Source organism: Schistosoma haematobium, chromosome 2 (assembly GCF_000699445.3).
Source record: "Schistosoma haematobium chromosome 2, whole genome shotgun sequence".
NCBI lineage: Eukaryota > Metazoa > Platyhelminthes > Trematoda > Strigeidida > Schistosomatidae > Schistosoma > Schistosoma haematobium.
In genome coordinates this window covers 28081348-28089357 of record NC_067197.1, presented here as the reverse complement: position 1 = coordinate 28089357, position 8010 = coordinate 28081348, and positions in this window count along the sequence as shown.

Sequence of the window (8010 nt, the reverse complement as noted above, 5' to 3'; positions counted from 1 at the left end):
TCGGAGAAAAAATGGAAAATAAACTCATGAACACGTAATAGCATCAAAAAATTGTTTTTTGTTTTGTTTTTTTAAATAGAAATAAAAATATATAAGCATATTAAAATTGTTTTTTTAAAAAAATAATATACAATGTCGAGAAGTGCCTTACGTGCAATAGTCGTTTAAATGTTCTGGAAATCTCACCCTTCTTCCAGAACGCGTCGTTTTAAGTTTATTTTCGGATACTGTCGAAGTATCATCGTGTGTGTTGGTTGTCGGATGAGGTATTGTAAGTGTCGGAGTCGCGTCGTTCGATTATACCGAAGGAAAATCGACGTGGATAGGATTTCCTTCTAAATACGCTGCTTTTAAGCGATCGATGCTGATGCTATCGTTTGTTCCGTTCTTATCGACTATATAGTACTTAGATTCACGTTGAAGAACTTTGAAGGGTCCTTCGTATGCTGATTCGAATGGTCGTCGATGCGAGTCTCGACGAATGAAAACGTGTGTACTATATCGTAAGCCAGGTTGAACGAAAACATCAGTTGATTGAGGTCGAGTGAAAGCAGGTTTAACTGAACGCATTGCGTTTGTAAGCCTGTTCGTGTAGGAGGTTAGATCCATGTTCATTGAAGAGGATGAAGGATCCACGAATTCTCCTGGAAGTCGAAGTGTCGTTCCATAAACGAGTTGAGACGCAGTGTATCCAATGTCAGCTTTCACTGCATTGCGGATACCTAGTAAGACAAGTGGAAGAGCGTCGGTCCATTGTGAAACGTTTGCTGCTGATAGCGAAGCTTTCAGTTGTCGGTGAAAACGTTCTACCAACCCGTTTGCTTGTGGATGGTAGGCGGTCGTTCGGAAGCGAGTGATTCCTAAAAGTGTGGTCAGACGACGGAAAAGATCGGATTCAAACTGACGTCCGCGGTCTGTAGTGATGGTTGAAGGGCAACCGAAGTTTGCTACCCATCGTTCGACGAAGGTGCGGGCCACTGTTTCAGCAGTGATGTCCTTGATAGGTACTGCTTCCGGCCATCGAGTGAAACGGTCAACGCAGGTTAAGAGATAAGAGTATCCATTTGAATCTGGTAAAGGTCCTACCAAATCCAGATGGACATGGTCGAAACGGGCATCGGGAGTTTTAAACGAGCCTAAGGGACATTTATTGTGTCTGATAACCTTAGATTTTTGGCAGCTTACACAGGAGCGTGCCCACTCCCTCACGTCTTTATTCATTCCAGGCCAGCAAAACCTTTCTGCTATAAGCTTGATGGTTGCACGAACACCTGGATGAGAAAGTTTGTGCAATGTGTTGAAGACATTGCGTCGATAATGTTTCGGCACGATTGGGTGATCCCTACCTGTAGATGTGTCACAAAGTAAGGTTTCTTTACCTGTTCCCATCTGTTTGATGCGTAGTTTAAGTGTTGTGGACGATAACTCGTGCTGAAGATCACTGTCTTCTTTTTGAAGCTCGGCGAGTTTAAGAAGGTCGATTCCTTGGAAACTGTTCAAGGAAGTTATACGAGATAAAGCGTCTGCAACTACATTGTTTGCTCCAGAGATGTGTTGAATATCTGAAGTAAACTGCGAAATGTAGTCCAGTTGTCGAGACTCACGGGAGAGTACTTGTCAGAAGGAGAGCTTAACGAGAAAGTGAGCGGTTTATGGTCCGTGAAAAGAGTGAATTCACGACCTTCGATGTAGTGTTGGAAATGCCGTACAGCACAATACATAGCTAGGAGTTCCCTACCGAATGTGCTGTACTTCGATTCGGTGTCTAGCAACCTTCTAGAGAAAAATGCCAAGGGTTGCCAGGAGTTGTTAACCCATTGTTGTAAGACTCCTCCGATTGCTGAGTCGGATGCGTCTACTGCGATGCTAATGGGTGCTCGGGTGTCCTGATGTGCGAGCATTGTTGCTTTAGCAATCAGTTCCTTAACTGTGGAGAATGCTTTTCGTGCGGTGTCGTCCAAATTAATGGATTTCGCATTTCCACGAAGTTGGTCGGTCAGAGGTTTCATAAGTAATGCGCATTTGGGTATGAAACGTCTATAGAAACTTACGAGGCCGTTGAACGTGCGTAATTGCTTGATGGTGGTCGGTTCTGGGTAATCCAGAATGGCCACCACTTTGGTCCTAAGAGGTCGAATGCCTTGAGCATCGATAGTGTGTCCCAGAAAGTCTAACGAGTCGGTTCCGAATTGGCATTTCTGAACGTTTACAGTAATGCCATGTTTTTGAAGTCGTTCGAAAACAAGATCCAGATGCTTGAGATGTGTTTCTCTGTCCGGACTTGCGATTAGACAGTCATCAACATACGCGTGTACGAAGTTGAGACCTCGAAAACGTCGTCTATGAATCTTTGGAATGTTTGAGCAGCATTCCTTAGACCGAAAGGCATTCGCAAAAATTCATAGAGTCCGAAAGGAGTTATGATAGCTGTTTTCGGTATGTCGTCAGTAGCCATAGGGATTTGGTTATACGCTTTAACCAAGTCGATTTTCGAAAAGACAGTTGTACCTTTCAAGGTAGCTGTCAAATCGTGAATGTGAGGCAACGGGTAACGATCGGGAATGGTTTTCGCGTTCAATCGCCGTTAGTCACCAGTTGGACGCCAATCGTCGCTGTCCTTTTTAGGGACCATGTGCAACGGAGATGCATATGGGCTACTTGACGGTCGTATGATTCCTAAGTCCATCATGTGATCGAATTCGTTTTTCGCTAACCTTAGCTTTTCAGGAGCTAGTCGTCGTGCTTTAGAGAATACAGGTGGTCCTGTAGTCGTGATGTGATGTGTAACATTGCTGGTTACACACGGTAATCTCGGTTGCGTTTGTTGTATCCCAGGGTACTTATCGAGTAGTGGTTGATAGAGTGGGTCTATCATATGTTTAACTGTGACTGGGGATACTCTACAACCAGTAAAAGAAGTTACGCAAACGGACAAATTAGTGTTCCCGTCTACTAGCCTCCGTTTGCGCGTATCGATGATCAGATTGTGGTGTTGTAGAAGGTCCATACCAATGATTGGTATAGAAACATCTGCAACAACGAAAATCCAGTGTATGGGTTTGCGTAAACCCACGTTAAGGTAAACGTACCTTTTGCCATACGTAGCGATCGGTTTTCCGTTTGCCGCCTGTAAGTTTAGGGTCGATTCGTGAAGCCGGTCGTTAGGATTTGCTGGGAGAACGCTAACTTCTGCGCCAGTGTCGACGAGGTAGCGAACACTCGTTGTCACATCCGTGACGAATAACAGACGGCTTTGTTCGCCGGCTACGGTTGCGTTAACGCGTGCCGGCCTGGAAGTTTCCCGAAATGTTTTTGAATCAGTCGATTTCGTGTTGGAAAAATTGCAGGGTTTTCTGCAATTTCTGGAAAGCTTTCCATACTGGTTATGATACCAGCACCAGTCGGGGTTATCTGTCTCTCGTGGTCTAGAGACAGATCGCTTACGAGAAATGCTTCTACGTGGTGTGCGCGATCTCTTACGGTCGGTACGAAGACTAAGATAACGCGTGAGTGTGTGACATAAGTCGGTTATATCATTCTGAGTCGTGTGAGGCTTTTCTTTGACTGAAAATACCTCGGTAGTAGAAGGTTTCGTAATTTCTAGAATGCGGTCGGCAGATACAGCTAGTTCGTCTAAGCCGTTGTTCTGGAACGAGACCAGAACTGCTTGCACCTGTTGGGGAAGTTTTGACAAGAAGAGTTGTTTGAATAGACCTTCGTCGAAAGTTCTTGGGCCTATTACCTCTCTCATCCGTTGCAACATGTCCGTCGCGGAACCGTGTTGCAGGTCGGTTATTGAAGAGTTGATCTAACCTTTGTCGATCGGTTAGGTCTCCTCGTTTAAGAATCGAGCGTTTTAAGATTTCGTAAGGATCGGAAACATCACTAGTAAACATACTAGGTGTTACGTACCTGTTGAATTCGCGCGGTGGTGCCTTGACTACTGCGAGGAATTGTGCACGTGTGTCGATCACGCCGTGCTCGGAGAAGTCGGCTTCTGCGTAGCAAAACCAGGCTTCGATGTTGTCGGGCCAGAAAGGCATCAGTTGAAACGAAGGTGGGGACAAAGTCTTAAGCTTGAGTACTTTAGGTGTCTGTTCAGTCATGATGAAGTATGAAGTACGATAATGAACGAGGGGAAAATATATATATATCCAAGAAAAAACACGAAAAAATCACAATGTTTAAAAAAAAATAAAAAATAAGGCAATGATATATAAAAATCCCAAAAAGGAACAGACTCACAGTTGCAATTAGGTGTACCAGATCACGTCGGGTTCACCAATGATGATGTCACAGGTATTCAGTGTTTGACAACGCTTCTACCAGTAACACCTTCTAATATATTTCGTTCCCACCAAGAGAAATCAAAAGACAGAGTCGAGGAGACCGGAAGAGTATATTTGGCGATGACCAATATATCGGAATTCTCTGATCTAATCTGGCTAGCGATTGCGGTTGATGTTGAGCACGGCGTTACCACACGTGATCTGGTGCGGATGCCTGACCGAGCGCCTTCAGCTAGGTGAGTCCACTAAAACATATGGTCAGCATCCAATGTCGAAAACTTACAGAGCTATTTATTTTGGGGATTTATTTACCGCTACACTATAAACTATCATCCTCATTTTTATCGCATTACAGATCATAATATCGTCAACCAATGACAAGACCGATGCTGATATGATACTATGGAAGATGGTTCACATAGAAGAGGAATAACATTAGTCCCAAAACTATCCCTCATGAAGCCGCCGACCAAAGTTTTCCAATTAAACATCCTGGAATTATTGCCCATCCTTTACCCTTGTAAGTTACCCTAAATCCCCAGATCGAGTGTCGAGTTTGCTTAATAAGGCCACACTTATCTCACAGTTTGGGCGGCAGTAAACGTAATTTATTTGCAGTTCTTTCCCACTGTTTTTTTCAAGCGGCGACTAATAAATCAGCATATTTCACTTCCATGAGATAAATTTCGAGTATATGGGAACGAATTCAATTTCTTAAAATACTGCATATTCAGTGGCCAGGCCAGGAAGATAGACCAAATTTAATATTAAGGAGTCGGCATGATGCGTCTGCTTATTGAATACTATTTTGCGTTATAATTACATCAATGTCTGTGTTGACTCGTCCTATCTTGGAATTTGTTTTTAAGAACCTTTGAAGAACACATTTTGTCATGTTATAGATAATGTATTATACGTGAAGACCACCAAGGTACATAAAGTGACCAAGCCAGGACGGCTGAGCCATAGAGTCTCCATTAATTGCTTCCGCTTTGTACTTAACTGACTTAATCCTATTGTTAAACGCCCTGTAGCGGTAAATAAATCCCCAAAATAAGTAGCCCTGTAAGTTTTCGACATTGGATACTGACCATATGTTTTAGTGGACTCACCTAGCTGAAGGCGCTCGGTCAGGCATCCGCACCAGATCACGTGTGGTAACGCCGTGCTCAACATCAACCGCAATCGCTAGCCAGATTAGATCAGAGAATTCCGATATATTGGTCATCGCCAAATATACTCTTCCGGTCTCCTCGACTCTGTCTTTTGATTTCTCTTGGTGGGAACGAAATATATTAGAAGGTGTTACTGGTAGAAGCGTTGTCAAACACTGAATACCTGTGACATCATCATTGGTGAACCCGACGTGATCTGGTACACCTAATTGCAACTGTGAGTCTGTTCCTTTTTGGGATTTTTATATATCATTGCCTTATTTTTTATTTTTTTTTAAACATTGTGATTTTTTTTCGTGTTTTTTCTTGGATATATATATATTTTCCCCTCGTTCATTATCGTACTTCATACTTCATCATGACTGAACAGACACCTAAAGTACTCAAGCTTAAGACTTTGTCCCCACCTTCGTTTCAACTGATGCCTTTCTGGCCCGACAACATCGAAGCCTGGTTTTGCTACGCAGAAGCCGACTTCTCCGAGCACGGCGTGATCGACACACGTGCACAATTCCTCGCAGTAGTCAAGGCACCACCGCGCGAATTCAACAGGTACGTAACACCTAGTATGTTTACTAGTGATGTTTCCGATCCTTACGAAATCTTAAAACGCTCGATTCTTAAACGAGGAGACCTAACCGATCGACAAAGGTTAGATCAACTCTTCAATAACCGACCTGCAACACGGTTCCGCGACGGACATGTTGCAACGGATGAGAGAGGTAATAGGCCCAAGAACTTTCGACGAAGGTCTATTCAAACAACTCTTCTTGTCAAAACTTCCCCAACAGGTGCAAGCAGTTCTGGTCTCGTTCCAGAACAACGGCTTAGACGAACTAGCTGTATCTGCCGACCGCATTCTAGAAATTACGAAACCTTCTACTACCGAGGTATTTTCAGTCAAAGAAAAGCCTCACACGACTCAGAATGATATAACCGACTTATGTCACACACTCACGCGTTATCTTAGTCTTCGTACCGACCGTAAGAGATCGCGCACACCACGTAGAAGCATTTCTCGTAAGCGATCTGTCTCTAGACCACGAGAGACAGATAACCCCGACTGGTGCTGGTATCATAACCAGTATGGAAAGCTTTCCAGAAATTGCAGAAAACCCTGCAATTTTTCCAACACGAAATCGACTGATTCAAAAACATTTCGGGAAACTTCCAGGCCGGCACGCGTTAACGACAACCGTAGCCGGCGAACAAAGCCGTCTGTTATTCGTCACGGATGTGACAACGAGTGTTCGCTACCTCGTCGACACTGGCGCAGAAGTTAGCGTTCTCCCAGCAAATCCTAACGACCGGCTTCACGAATCGACCCTAAACTTACAGGCGGCAAACGGAAAACCGATCGCTACGTATGGCAAAAGGTACGTTTACCTTAACGTGGGTTTACGCAAACCCATACACTGGATTTTCGTTGTTGCAGATGTTTCTATACCAATCATTGGTATGGACCTTCTACAACACCACAATCTGATCATCGATACGCGCAAACGGAGGCTAGTAGACGGGAACACTAATTTGTCCGTTTGCGTAACTTCTTTTACTGGTTGTAGAGTATCCCCAGTCACAGTTAAACATATGATAGACCCACTCTATCAACCACTACTCGATAAGTACCCTGGGATACAACAAACGCAACCGAGATTACCGTGTGTAACCAGCAATGTTACACATCACATCACGACTACAGGACCACCTGTATTCTCTAAAGCACGACGACTAGCTCCTGAAAAGCTAAGGTTAGCGAAAAACGAATTCGATCACATGATGGACTTAGGAATCATACGACCGTCAAGTAGCCCATATGCATCTCCGTTGCACATGGTCCCTAAAAAGGACAGCGACGATTGGCGTCCAACTGGTGACTAACGGCGATTGAACGCGAAAACCATTCCCGATCGTTACCCGTTGCCTCACATTCACGATTTGACAGCTACCTTGAAAGGTACAACTGTCTTTTCGAAAATCGACTTGGTTAAAGCGTATAACCAAATCCCTATGGCTACTGACGACATACCGAAAACAGCTATCATAACTCCTTTCGGACTCTATGAATTTTTGCGAATGCCTTTCGGTCTAAGGAATGCTGCTCAAACATTCCAAAGATTCATAGACGACGTTTTTCGAGGTCTCAACTTCGTACACGCGTATGTTGATGACTGTCTAATCGCAAGTCCGGACAGAGAAACACATCTCAAGCATCTGGATCTTGTTTTCGAACGACTTCAAAAACATGGCATTACTGTAAACGTTCAGAAATGCCAATTCGGAACCGACTCGTTAGACTTTCTGGGACACACTATCGATGCTCAAGGCATTCGACCTCTTAGGACCAAAGTGGTGGCCATTCTGGATTACCCAGAACCGACCACCATCAAGCAATTACGCACGTTCAACGGCCTCGTAAGTTTCTATAGACGTTTCATACCCAAATGCGCATTACTTATGAAACCTCTGACCGACCAACTTCGTGGAAATGCGAAATCCATTAATTTGGACGACACCGCACGAAAAGCATTCTCCACAGTTAAGGA